The sequence below is a fragment of the Natrix helvetica genome, assembly GCF_964273705.1.
Source record: "Natrix helvetica genome assembly, chromosome: 1".
Classification (NCBI taxonomy): Eukaryota; Metazoa; Chordata; class Lepidosauria; order Squamata; family Natricidae; genus Natrix; species Natrix helvetica.
Genome location: NC_138548.1, coordinates 31,597,947 through 31,610,174, shown reverse-complemented (window position 1 = coordinate 31,610,174; position 12,228 = coordinate 31,597,947).

Genomic DNA, 12,228 nt, shown 5'->3' with positions numbered 1-12,228 from the left:
CCTGGGACAGGCAGATGTGGATATTAATAGTGTTAAAGGTATCATTTCAGGATGTAAGTTGTTCCAAGTAAATATGCCATTATTGTATTAACTTATTTTTTTATTATAATTAAATTACCTTATGGGGCTGCATTATTAGCAGCCTGCGGGCCACAGATTTGGCATAGTATCTTTTTACTGGAAAAAAAAGGTAAATAATATGCTCAGACGAGTACTTCTAGAAATGTTACTGTGAACCAAAGCATACAGATATTTGATACTTCACCATCTTTTATTCTCACACTGCTATATTTGCAGCACCTCTGCCTACTGAACAGGAATTATTAGAAGTTACATAATGTATAAGGAAAGGGTAATCAGATACAAAGAAGGCAGATACAAATAAACTGGAAACATTCTTTTACATGGAACTTTATACAATTGTAATCTCCTACCCACATGATGGTGAACCTATGGCACGTGTGCCCAAAATGGCATGTGGAGCCATGTAGCCTGGCACACACGGCATCACCCACTCCTCTTCCAGATTTCTGGCGCGCTTGCACATGCGCCAATCAGCTGGCTTTTGTGTGTGCTGGAAACCGGAAGAGCTGGTCTTCCATTTTCCGGCATGATCATGCGTGCCGGCCAGCTGATTGGCGCATGTGCATGTGCAGCCATAACTGGAAGACTTGTGGAAACAAGAAGTTCATTCCGTCATGCGCATGCTCCCTGGACAGCTCTTCTTCCTGGCTGCGGCTCAGACAAGCACGTGCGTGCGAAGTGCTCCCTTTTTGGCACTCAGTGCCGAAAGGATTCGCCATCACTGTCCTACCCCATCTTCTTCTCCTGTCTAGAGGGCATAAAACTATATATTTTAGACAACTTCTCAGTGTTTCTTGTTGGTACTTCAAAATTATGGAGCATTTGTATTTTTCATTTTCACAAAATGTCCTACAAGATGTCTGCTTGCAGTACTCCCTTTCTATTTGAGTATTGCAAAATATAATTGTAGATGAGTAGCAAGATTGTAATGCAGGAAGTAGACGGGGTCTCCTATTTTTATCATTGGATAGGGCATAATTTTAGATGCTTGTCTAAAGCTCTACTACCTAGGTCTGCTACCTGCTTACAATCCATATTTTAGGATACTATTAAGGTATACTTTCCCCCCTCCTTTTCCACAATTGACAGGGCTGTACAAAGGACATTTCAAGCAACCCATTTCTAGTCATATTTAATTGAGAGAAATCTCACAGAAGATAAAACATAGAATAGTGAAATAACACAAATCACATCTGTTAGATCTGGGCAACGAGAGAACAGACTGCGGACACGGAGTGACTTATCAGCTCTTTATTAATAGTAGTAGTGATCCAGCTTGCTCTGTGGTCAGAGGGTTCCCCTTTTATAGGGATCGGGTACGCCCCTCGACCAATCAGAACGATACCTGTTTCCCGCTGTAGCAGCGGACCAGAGAGGAGACTTGCCCCGATATATGCTAATATCTAACACCCCTCCCCTCCTAGACGGAACGTTGCGGTTAGTAACATAGTCTTTTAGGTATGTTGGGGTTTGCCTTACTCGGGAGGAGCATCGCAGTTCGGGTTGGTTAGAAGTGGTTGCAGGATCGGATGCTTTTTCTGTTTCACGTTCTGGAGGTTTCGTGCCTTTGTTGCTAGGGCGTTCCGGAGTCTGCTCGGTTGCATTGTCTGGGGTTTGCTCTGCTTCGTGCTCGATCTCTTGTTCCGACCTGGGTTCGCAGGTGTCGTAGTTCTCTATGATGGGGCTCTCGCGTGGCTGACTTTCCGTTGGCAGGAAACTCTCGTCTTCGTTTCGAAGGTCTGAGTGTGCTAGGCGACCCCGAAGTTGATCGATGTGCCTTTTCCAGTTCCGCCCATCTTCCAGCTCCAGCAGATACGATCGTGGACCCGTGATGCCAATGACCTTTGCCGGCATCCACAATGTTCCCCCTGCATAGTTGTGGGCGTATACTGAATCCCCTATGCTAAAAGACCGAATTTTGCTTGTGGAGTCTGGGGGAGCTGTGGCAGAGTATTTTGGGTGAAGACGGTCCAGGTGAGACCGTAGACGGCGGCCCATGAGTAGTTCAGCGGGGCTCCTACCCGTCGTTGCACTTGGGGTGATATGCTGAATTAAGAGGTAATGGTCAATGCACGTTTGCCAATCACCTGGACCCATCCTAGCGAGGGCCTCTTTTGCGAATCGCACCATTCTCTCCGCCTGTCCATTTGATGCCGGATGGAATGGCGCGACGAGGGCGTGCCGAATCCCCTGTCCTGCTAGATATGTCTCAAATTGCATGGCCGTGAACTGGGGCCCATTATCGGAGACCAGGAGGTCGGGCAGGCCATGAGTGGCGAAAAGTCGCCGTAGAACCTTAATGACTGCCTCTGCCGTGGTTGAAGTCATTAGGACTACTTCTAGCCATTTTGAGTATGCATCCACAACTATAAGGAAAGTCTGACCTTGGAATGGCCCTGCGAAGTCGATGTGTATTCGCGACCAGGGTGCTTTAGGTTTCTCCCATTCTGTGGCGGGCGCTTCCGGGGGTGCTGGTCTCGATTCCTGGCATGGGTCGCAAGTGGCCACCCACTCCTCTATTTCTTTGTCCATGTTTGGCCACCAAACGTAACTTCTTGCTAACGCCTTCATCCTAACAATCCCCGGATGACCCACATGTAAAGCATCTAATACATTCCTACGTAAAGCATACGGAATAACAACTCGATCCCCCCACAATAAGCAACCTTGTAACACTGAGAGTTCGTCCCGTTTTGACCAAAACACTTTGAATTCCGGGCCCACGTTTCCCTTCGGCCACCCCCTCCAAACCCAAGTTTGAACTTGCTTTATTAAACTGTCTTTAGAGGAGAACGTTGCAACGTCATATGAAGAAACCGGTCCAGAGTCCAAACAGTCAATGAGCAATACCGGTACTTCTGGAGTGGGGTCTGGCAGAATGTCGGGTAATGGGCAACGGCTGAGTGCGTCTGCGTGTCCGAGAGTGGAGCCCGGTCGATGAATTAACTTGTAGGAGTACGCAGCCAGGAAAACAGTCCACCTGGTCATGCGTGGAGAAAGGGAGACCGGAGTGGGGCGGTTTCCCGCCAAAAGTCCCAACAGCGGTTTGTGATCTGTAATCAGTTCAAAATCGCGGCCATAGAGGTATTCGTGGAAACGTTTTACTCCAGCTACAGCAGCTAGCGCTTCCCTGTCCATTTGGCTTTAATTCCTCTCGGCCGATGAAAGAGTCCTGGAGTAGAAGGCGATGGGTGCTTCTTTTCCGTCGGGCATCCTGTGGCTGAGGACTGCTCCAACTCCGAAGGGTGATGCGTCGCAGGTCAATACCAGCGGTAGGGTCTGGCTGTATTGGACAAGCAGTGAGTCAGTGGTGAGCAGGCGCTTTACTCCTGCGAAAGCTGCAGCTTCGGATCGTCCCCATTTCCATGGTGCGTTCCTCTGGAGTAGACGGTGTAGTGGCTCAGCAACGGTCGCCTTCTGCCTCAGAAAAACGCTGTAGAAGTTAAGTAGTCCGAGGAAGGCCTGCAACTCGGTCTGATTTCGTGGTGTGGGGGCGTCCTGGAACGCCTTAATTTTCTTTGAAGTGGGGTGTATTCCCTGACCATCAATTCTATAACCCAGGAATTCTACGCTAGGCACGTTAATTTGGCATTTTTCCTTTTTGAGGTGGAGACCCTTTTCTCTGATTCTGGCCAAAACAGTTCTGACTCTTTTATTTAATTGCTCCTCGTTTGCAGCGGACACCAAGATGTCGTCAAAATAGGGGACGACTCCCGGTATCCCTTGCAAAAGTCGTTCCATGACGCTCTGGAACAATCCTGGGGCAATACTCACACCGAATTGTAGCCGGTTGCATTTGAATGCTCCTCTATGCGTCACTATAGTTTGGGCCTCCGCTGTGGCGCTATCTACGGGCAGTTGCTGGTAAGCTTGTGCCATGTCTAATTTAGCAAATACCTTTCCTGGCCCCAACGAGTGCAATAAGTGCTGTACTACAGGCACAGGATATGCGCTCTGTTGTAGCGCGACATTAATTGTGCATTTATAGTCCGCGCAGATGCGGACTGATCCGTCTGGTTTGACTGGGGTCACGATGGGTGTTTCCCAGCGCGCGTGATCCACCGGCTCAAGGATTCCTTGCTCCACTAACTTATCTATTTCCTTATCTATTTTTGGGCGGAGTGCAAAGGGCACTCGTCTCGGTTTAAGTCGGATTGGCGCCACTTTGGGGTCTAAATTGAATTATATCGGTTTACCCACATACTTACCAAGACCGGGGCTGAACACATCCTCGAACTCCTTAAAAATCTGCTCAGCGCTGCTGTTTTCCACGGCGTTGATTCCGGTGACTTCTAGCCCCAAGGATTCGAACCAATCCAGTCCTAGGAGGTTTTGTAATGGTGCGCTGGCAATGGTCACAGGCAGCTGGGCTATGATGTCCTTGAAACGGATCTGGAACGTGCCTTGGCCTACGATGGGGACTCGGTTCCCCTGGTAGTCTCGTAGCAGGATGTCTGGAACGGCTCTTTTTGAGGCTAGGGATAGCCTGTTTCATGGATGTCCATGAAATGATCGTCAGGGATGATCCTGTGTCAACTTCCAGCTCGCAAGGTGAGCCCTCCAAGAGGACTGTGACTTTCAGCTTTTTAGGCCGCTTGGTGCGGACCTGGCTTATTGATGTGAGATACGTTCGCAATTCCTCTCTCTGGGTCAACTCTATCTCATCTGTATCCTGAAAATACTCTCGTTGAGCGTCTTGATAGAACGCTCTCTCAGCTCTTTGTGTGTAGTCTCTCTGGGGATACGCTCGCTCAGCTCCTTGTGAGTAATCTCTCTGGGGATACGTTCGCTCAGCTCTTTGGGAATTTTCTCTCTGGGTAAACACTTGTGGATTTCTCTCTGGGCGCCCTTTTTGATTTCGCCAAGCCCCTGGGTTGGGCTTCTGTTGGCGGTACATTGGTGGCTGCCGTGAGGCAGGGACTTCGCTCCGGCACACTCGTGCGATGTGCCCAAGTTTGTTGCAGTGCGAACAAACAACGTTCCTGAACCTACAGGTAGACCTGGGGTGATTCCCTCCGCAGCTTGCGCAGGGCGGCAAACAGGATCCGGGTCTCCCCCCAGGCCTCATGTGACTGCTCCGCATCAGGTGGCTGTCCTCGAACTCGGGATCCTCGTAGTTGGGGCTTGTGTCCTCGTAGTGAACTCTGGTTTGCCTTGGTACTGGCTGGTTTACGCTGAAACCTCGTTGTATGGTTACTGATGATTTCTCTGCTGACTCTGACGCTCTTGCTTCGTTTAGAGCTATCTGTAGGGTTAAATCCGGGTTTGCCAACAGCTTCTTTTGTAGTGAAATGTCTCTTAACCCACAGATGAGCTGTGCTAAGATATGCTCGTCCAGATCCCTGAACTCGCAGTGAGTTGCTGCTTTACGTAGGGCTGCAACATATTGATTGATTGATTCTCCCGCCTTCTGGTTCCACGTGTTGAATTCTTTTCGGCAAACATGGCGGGAAATGGGTCTGTAGAGCCTGTTGCAATGCTGTCCATGATACTGCCTGTATTGGAATGGGCGCGGTGAGGTCTCTGGCCGTGTTGAAGACTTCTTTCCCGCAGTAGCCGAGGAAGATGTTTTTCTTCCGGGCGTCGGTGATCCCCGTGTATTCGTTCGCTTCGAGAAAACACTCGAAACGAATCATGAAGGCTTCCCATTCGTTGTTCGTTGGGTCGAATGGAGCGGGGGGAGTGTGCATCGCCATCTTCTTTCGTTTGAATCTGCCGCTCTGCGGTGACCTGAGATGGCTGCCAGAATTTCTGCCGAATTCCTGGGCTGGATCAAATCCGGAGATTCTGGAGGTAGCGTTCTTCGTCCTATCTGCCTCTCGATCCCACCCTCGTCGCCAATGTTAGATCTGGGCAACGAGAGAACAGACTGCGGACACGGAGTGACTTATCAGCTCTTTATTAATAGTAGTAGTGATCCAGCTTGCTCTGTGGTCGGAGGGTTCCCCTTTTATAGGGATCGGGTACGCCCCTCGACCAATCAGAACGATACCTGTTTCCCGCTGTAGCAGCGGACCAGAGAGGAGACTTGCCCCGATATATGCTAATATCTAACAACATCAGAATGATCTATGCTTTGATCTAGTCATTGTGGCTCCTTTGTCCACATCATATGGAAGTAACATTAGGAAGTTGTTCAAGACACATAGGAGTCCAGTCTCATTGCTGCTGGAAAAGAATTCCTTCCTTATATATCATTGGGGTAGAGGAAAGAAGCTATGCAGGAGAGTTACTGATGGCCTATCAGAATGGATGCTGTCAAAGATTTAGTCTGAAGAAGGAGCACAAAACTGAAGAGAAGAACCAAGTTTAACAATCATTTGGTGCCTGCTTTACAAGAAAGAGGGAGGGACCCCAAAGATAGGAAAAAAGATTTTATTTGCTGGCCAGTTTGGGGGAGCTAGGCAGGTCCTTATCAGTGTACCCAGGGTTAGTTAGATTATTAGGCACTTTCAAGAGGGAAGCAAAGCAGGGGAAGCCCAATGTTAAAGGAGAAAGTATGTTGAGGTCACCAACTGATGGACAAGAGAGACTTGGGGTTTCTGTAAGTTGCAATTCCCTTGTAAGGACTGCCCTTGGGCTGTACTGGTGAGCAGGCTTCTATTCTTTGTTTTAGATAGGATTGCAGGGGTGGAGGTGGGGCAGGGAGCGGCTTTGTCCTGGACAGGGAGGTTCAGTTTGGGTTTGATGGGATTAGGCAGAGATGAACTGAATTTTGATCCTGATTATATCTAAAAGACAGGCAGGGAAAAGTGCAGCCTCCCATTTGCTTGCAATCCTTATGTTCTCCACTTGCTCTTCTTCTTGTGCCATATCCATCATCGGATGTTGGCGATCATGTTGGCAATCCTATTTTTATCAACAGCCACATGAAAAAGTGCTGCTGAGTTTGGTCCAAACCAATCCCTTAGATTTTGAAGCCATGATGTTCTTCTTCTGCCTGGACCTTGTTTGCCTTCAATTTTTCCCTGAAGGATTAAGTGACGTATGTTATATTTTTCTGGGTGTCGCATCACATGTCCAAAATATTCTAACTTTCATTTTTTTAATGGCTTTGATGATTTCCACTTACATATACTGTTAATTCTTTTCTGCATAGCAGGATAATTAGGATTATTTGCACATGCAAATTCTTCACTGGACCACTGCCAACATTTAGAGATGACTTGACTATGTAAGAAGAGCAGACTAGGTCAAATAGCACAGATAGAAATCTTTTACAGAGGGAGGAAGTGGCTGCTGTTGTTTGATAAGCTATGGGATAGAATTTGCTCATTTCAAAACTATATATAAATTAGATACATTTTCAAAATCACAGTCATTTTTCAGAAAACTCTTGACAGGAGGACTTCTTCCCTCAGTGGATTTCAACCGCTCTTGACTTCCATTAAGTGATGGAGAAAAAGCAAGGTTGGGGAATTGGTCATTCTGGAAAACAGATTGGCAAAAAGTATAAGACATTAAAAAAGAAAACCTTAGCTCTCTTGGGAAGTCTTTGAAAACAAAAGCTCAAATTCCAGGGCAAGTAGAAACACTTCCAGCCTAGTTGGTGAAAACCTCCTACCCATATTATTCCCAGAGGCAGGATATACTCTATATTTTGCCTTCTCCTAAATGCATTAGGAACGGGGTTAGGTTTCACATGATGTATTTCTCCCAATGCTTCTGTTTGCACCATTATGAAATAAGGGATTTCCTTTTTCTTTGTTTCCATCTCAAGTCTCATGTCTCCCCTCCTGATTGCCTCCTCTTTTTTCATTAGCATCTGCTTCCAGGGGATCTTGCAGACAGGATTCAAATAAAATCTATTCTGCTTATGCTAATAGTTTTTAGAACAATTACCTACTTGGCACAAAGGTAAGCTATTACATAGACAAAAGGGTGCTTGCTAGGTGATTGTTCAGCTGTCAAAAAAAATATCTGTGACACCTTGATGACTTACACATTTATTGTAGGAGCTTTCATTTCTAAGAACCTGTTTCATCAGATAGATAAATGGAAGAAGGGTGTATGTAGCATATAATATATAGTTCGGTAGATTTGCCAGATAGTTTTTTTTAATAACTGAGTAAATGAATTTTATAATTAGTAACCTGTGGTATACTCTGCCTATAAAAGAAAGGAAGGTTCAACTATTTATGCACTTTTAATTTATTTATCTACATTTTATATTCCACTTTGATCCCAAAAGGTCTCTGAGTGGTTTATGAACCCTCTTACAGAAAAAATAAAATAAAGAATAATTATGATAGCATGACAATTATGCAAGTACAAAAGACCCAATGGTCAGGGTACTTTCAAAACAGCAGACAAGAGAGAGTCCATAAGTGGGGTTCAAGTTCTTTGACAAAGACACTCTTTAATGGCCTTCCTTAAAGCTAAGAGGATGGAAGACAAGAGGATGATATTAAGCTGTATTATAGTATGTTCTTCCAAAGAAGGGGACTGAGAATTGATGCCATTCATTCAATACAATACAATACATTACAATAGCAGAGTTAGAAGGGACCTTGGAGATCTTCTAGTCCAACCCCCTGCCTAGGCAGGAAACCCTATACCGTTCCAGACAAATGGCTATCCAACATCTTCTTAAAGACTTCCAGTGTTGGGGCATTCACAACTTCTGGAGGCAAGCTGTTCCACTGATTAATTGTTCTAACTGTCAGGAAATTTATCCTCAGTTCTAAGTTGCTTCTCTCCTTGATTAGTTTTCACCCATTGTTTCTTGTTGTACCCTCAGGTGCCTTGGAGAATAGTTTGACTCCCTTGTCTTTGTGGCAACCCCCATGGCAATTCCTGGAGGGAGCCCAACCAACGAGTTCAGCATAAAATAAAATAAAAAATGGACAAGTTCAAAATAATAAATAGGAAAAAAACTGATCAACTTATGAGCCTTCCCAATTCTAGCCTTCATTCACAACAGGTCTTACTCATTTTGCAACCAATTCTCTATTGCTCTTCTGAAACCCAGAGGGAAAGGAAAGAATGGCTTCTGGGATAGGAAATTCCAAAGCACCTTGAATCACACCTTAGAAGCTAAATGACAACTACCCAAACTTTCACAGTCAGATGAGTATGTATGGATGCACCCAAGACTTCCTGGAATGTCTTATTTTGTACCAGCTGTAGCTTCTGAATTCTTTTCAAAGCAACCCTTGTGTAGAGCTTATTATTAAGGTGGGAGATGACTAAAGAATGAGTGATTGTGATCAAAGTCTCCTAATCCAAGAATGGCCACAATTGGTTTACAAAATGTAACTATAAAAAAAGGCCTGCAGGACCTATATTCATGTCCTAAAGCCCTATAAAACAGGGGTGTCCAAACTTGGGAACTTTAAGACTTGTGGACTTCAACTTCCAGAATTCCCCAGCCAGCATGGCTGGCTGGGGAATTCTGGGAGTTGAAGTCCACAAGTCTTAAAGTTCCCAAGTTTGGACACCCCTGCTATAAAGTCTTTCAAAGTGACAAGCAGCAGCCTGAATTGCCCCAGAAGTCATTACCAGTATAGCTCTTAAAAAATAATGTTATATGGGATAGCGTTTAAGTGCTAGCAGTACTTGAGCTACTCTATTCTAGATGAGTTAGAACTTCCTTCAAATGAGGTCAGATGTATAACATGTTGCAAAAACAAAAGGTGAGTAAGGCATGAGTGACCTTGTGTAGGTCTTCCAATCCAGGAGCCCTGTTAACTGGTTAACCAGATTTAACTGTGCAATAACTGTCCAGTCTATAACTGCTAACAGTTCTTTCACCAGGAGCTGGAAGTTCAGGATGACTATATTACAAGCCCATGCTGTGCAACTAAGTAATCAACTATATCACAAATGTAAAGAAACATTCACCACCTCAGGAATAATGTGATTAATTTCCTCCAAGATAATCTTGCAAGACATAGACTCTAGCACCTCATTAGAACTTGCCTAATTAGCAGATCTGAGCAACTTTATCCTCCAGATGTCTAGAAAACCCTTCAGAATGCCCCGTAGATATTATTCCAACACATTATTTGCTAGTGAGTTCCGAGTAAACAAAGCCTCTATAAAATCTGTGGATGCAACGAAAATAGAGAAATGTTGATTCTAATTCTTGAAGCTGAACTCTTACCCATGTCTATTTCGTCCACTCTTCGTCTTTTTCCAAGATCATTCTGGACATCTCTCATGCCAATTTCTTGGAATTCCTTGGTGGAGGGAGATGCAATTCTGTCCAGGGACCCAGTTACCATTATCCAGGAGTCACTCTAAGAGCCTTCTGAAAACCGAATGGAAACCCTCCACTTTGAGGACTTCAGTGGCATTGGTGAACTCAACAGGACAAAGGACAGGTATTAATCTTTTCTGGGGTTATGTCGTATTTCTGCTAAGACAAAACACATCTGGCCTTTTATTTAAGTTGGGGTTGGAGGCATCTGCAGGGTTGAAAGTTTAGCCAGAATGATGAAAGCAATATTCTGCCATTGTGATGTAACAGCTACCCCTTTCATACATACATGTTACATCAGGACTTATGTATAAAAGAGGTGGAGCTTATGGAACAATGCTACCTTTGTCACCCCACCCACCCCCTTTGCTCTCTCTTCATAGATGCTTCTGATTGGGGCCATGATGATTTTAAAAAGCTATCGTCATAATAGGGTTAAACTCTTGAATTGCCTCAGAACTCTGCCTGGAAAGGCACATTGAAATCCCCCAATACTATATAACTCCGGGGGAATGTCACAAACACTCCGGCATTGATATTCTGCCCAGCAAGGGGAACAGGACAACAGCTGCAATCTCCCCTTGACTCTGGTACTCAATTTCAAGAGCGAGGTTTCACCTCTGCTCATCTGCAGTATAGCAACTCTGGTTGGCTGCAGAGCTTCTGCATGATACCACTCCATTTCACCTGCAGTTAGCTGAAACCTCTAAGGCAAGGCTGTCAAACTCACAGCCTTGGGCCGGATGCGTCACACGTTAGTCACGCCCATGCCTGGTTTAGTGAAGGGGGGGGGGGAAGTCCCGATATGTCACTGTGACAACACAAGTTTGACACCCCTGCTCTAAAGGGAGATTTTGGAGAGGGGGACATCCCTGCCTTCAAGCCGGTTTCAATAATAGAACCCAGTCAATGAGGAAAGATTTATTAATGAGGAAAGATGTATTAATTTATTACAGACACACTTGGCATTAAAAAGCAGCAGCAGAAAAATGAAAGACCTCCAAGATTCTCCCAATCTAGGTTGCCAAGTTGAGTACATGATCTCAAATGCCCAGTCTTTCTTCCCAGTGAATGTGCCTTCTATTCTGTTATCCTCTGCCTGGCACAACCCTCTCTTTTTCAACTCTTCTTCCCCATTGCTCTAGTCTCCCCATCAATTAATGCACTTGAGACTATCGATTCTCACCATTTACTCCCCTGCCACACTCCTTTGCTATCCACTTGGAGGAATTGCATGTCTCTAATTACTTTTGATTGCTTCCCCAAACACCTCCTGAAATCTCTTTATAGCCCCATTCTCCAAAGCTCCACTCCCACCTGGGTCATGGCCAATTCACTTCTCATCTCAAGATAATAGCAAAATAACCTTATTGTCTTCTCTCCCTCCCTTTTCTCATGTCTCCACTACTCTATTCTTCATCCTTGACATTCTCCAGAGTCTCATTCAGGGATGGGTCCAGAGAAACCCAGACATTGCAGCTAATGTATAATGTTAGTTTTTTATGTATTATGAAAATGCATATACTCGTATTACATATTGGAACTCTTAGATGACCTACAATAACAAGACCACAAAATTCTGATATGCAGTGAAGTAATGAATAAATGTAAAACTTCCCCCGCAAAGTATGTATCTCATTTTATTACACAATGGGTTTAATATTTCTGTAATGTTACCTTCAATTGGATAAATCCATCTTTTGGTTGCATACTGCTCAGATACTAAAGAACCAATTTGATATCTAGAAAGGGCTGGCTGAATGTCCCTAGGCCTTGCCTACAATTTCATCAGTTACAGCTGGACCAGAGCAAGGCAACCCTGCCAAGATACATATTCTGAAATACAGTAAATCTGAGCAGCTTGAGATAGGTTTAGTGCATAAATTAATGCTCTAATTGGAAGCGGTATCACAGTGACTCCGAGTTTGTTTTTTTCAAGGAAA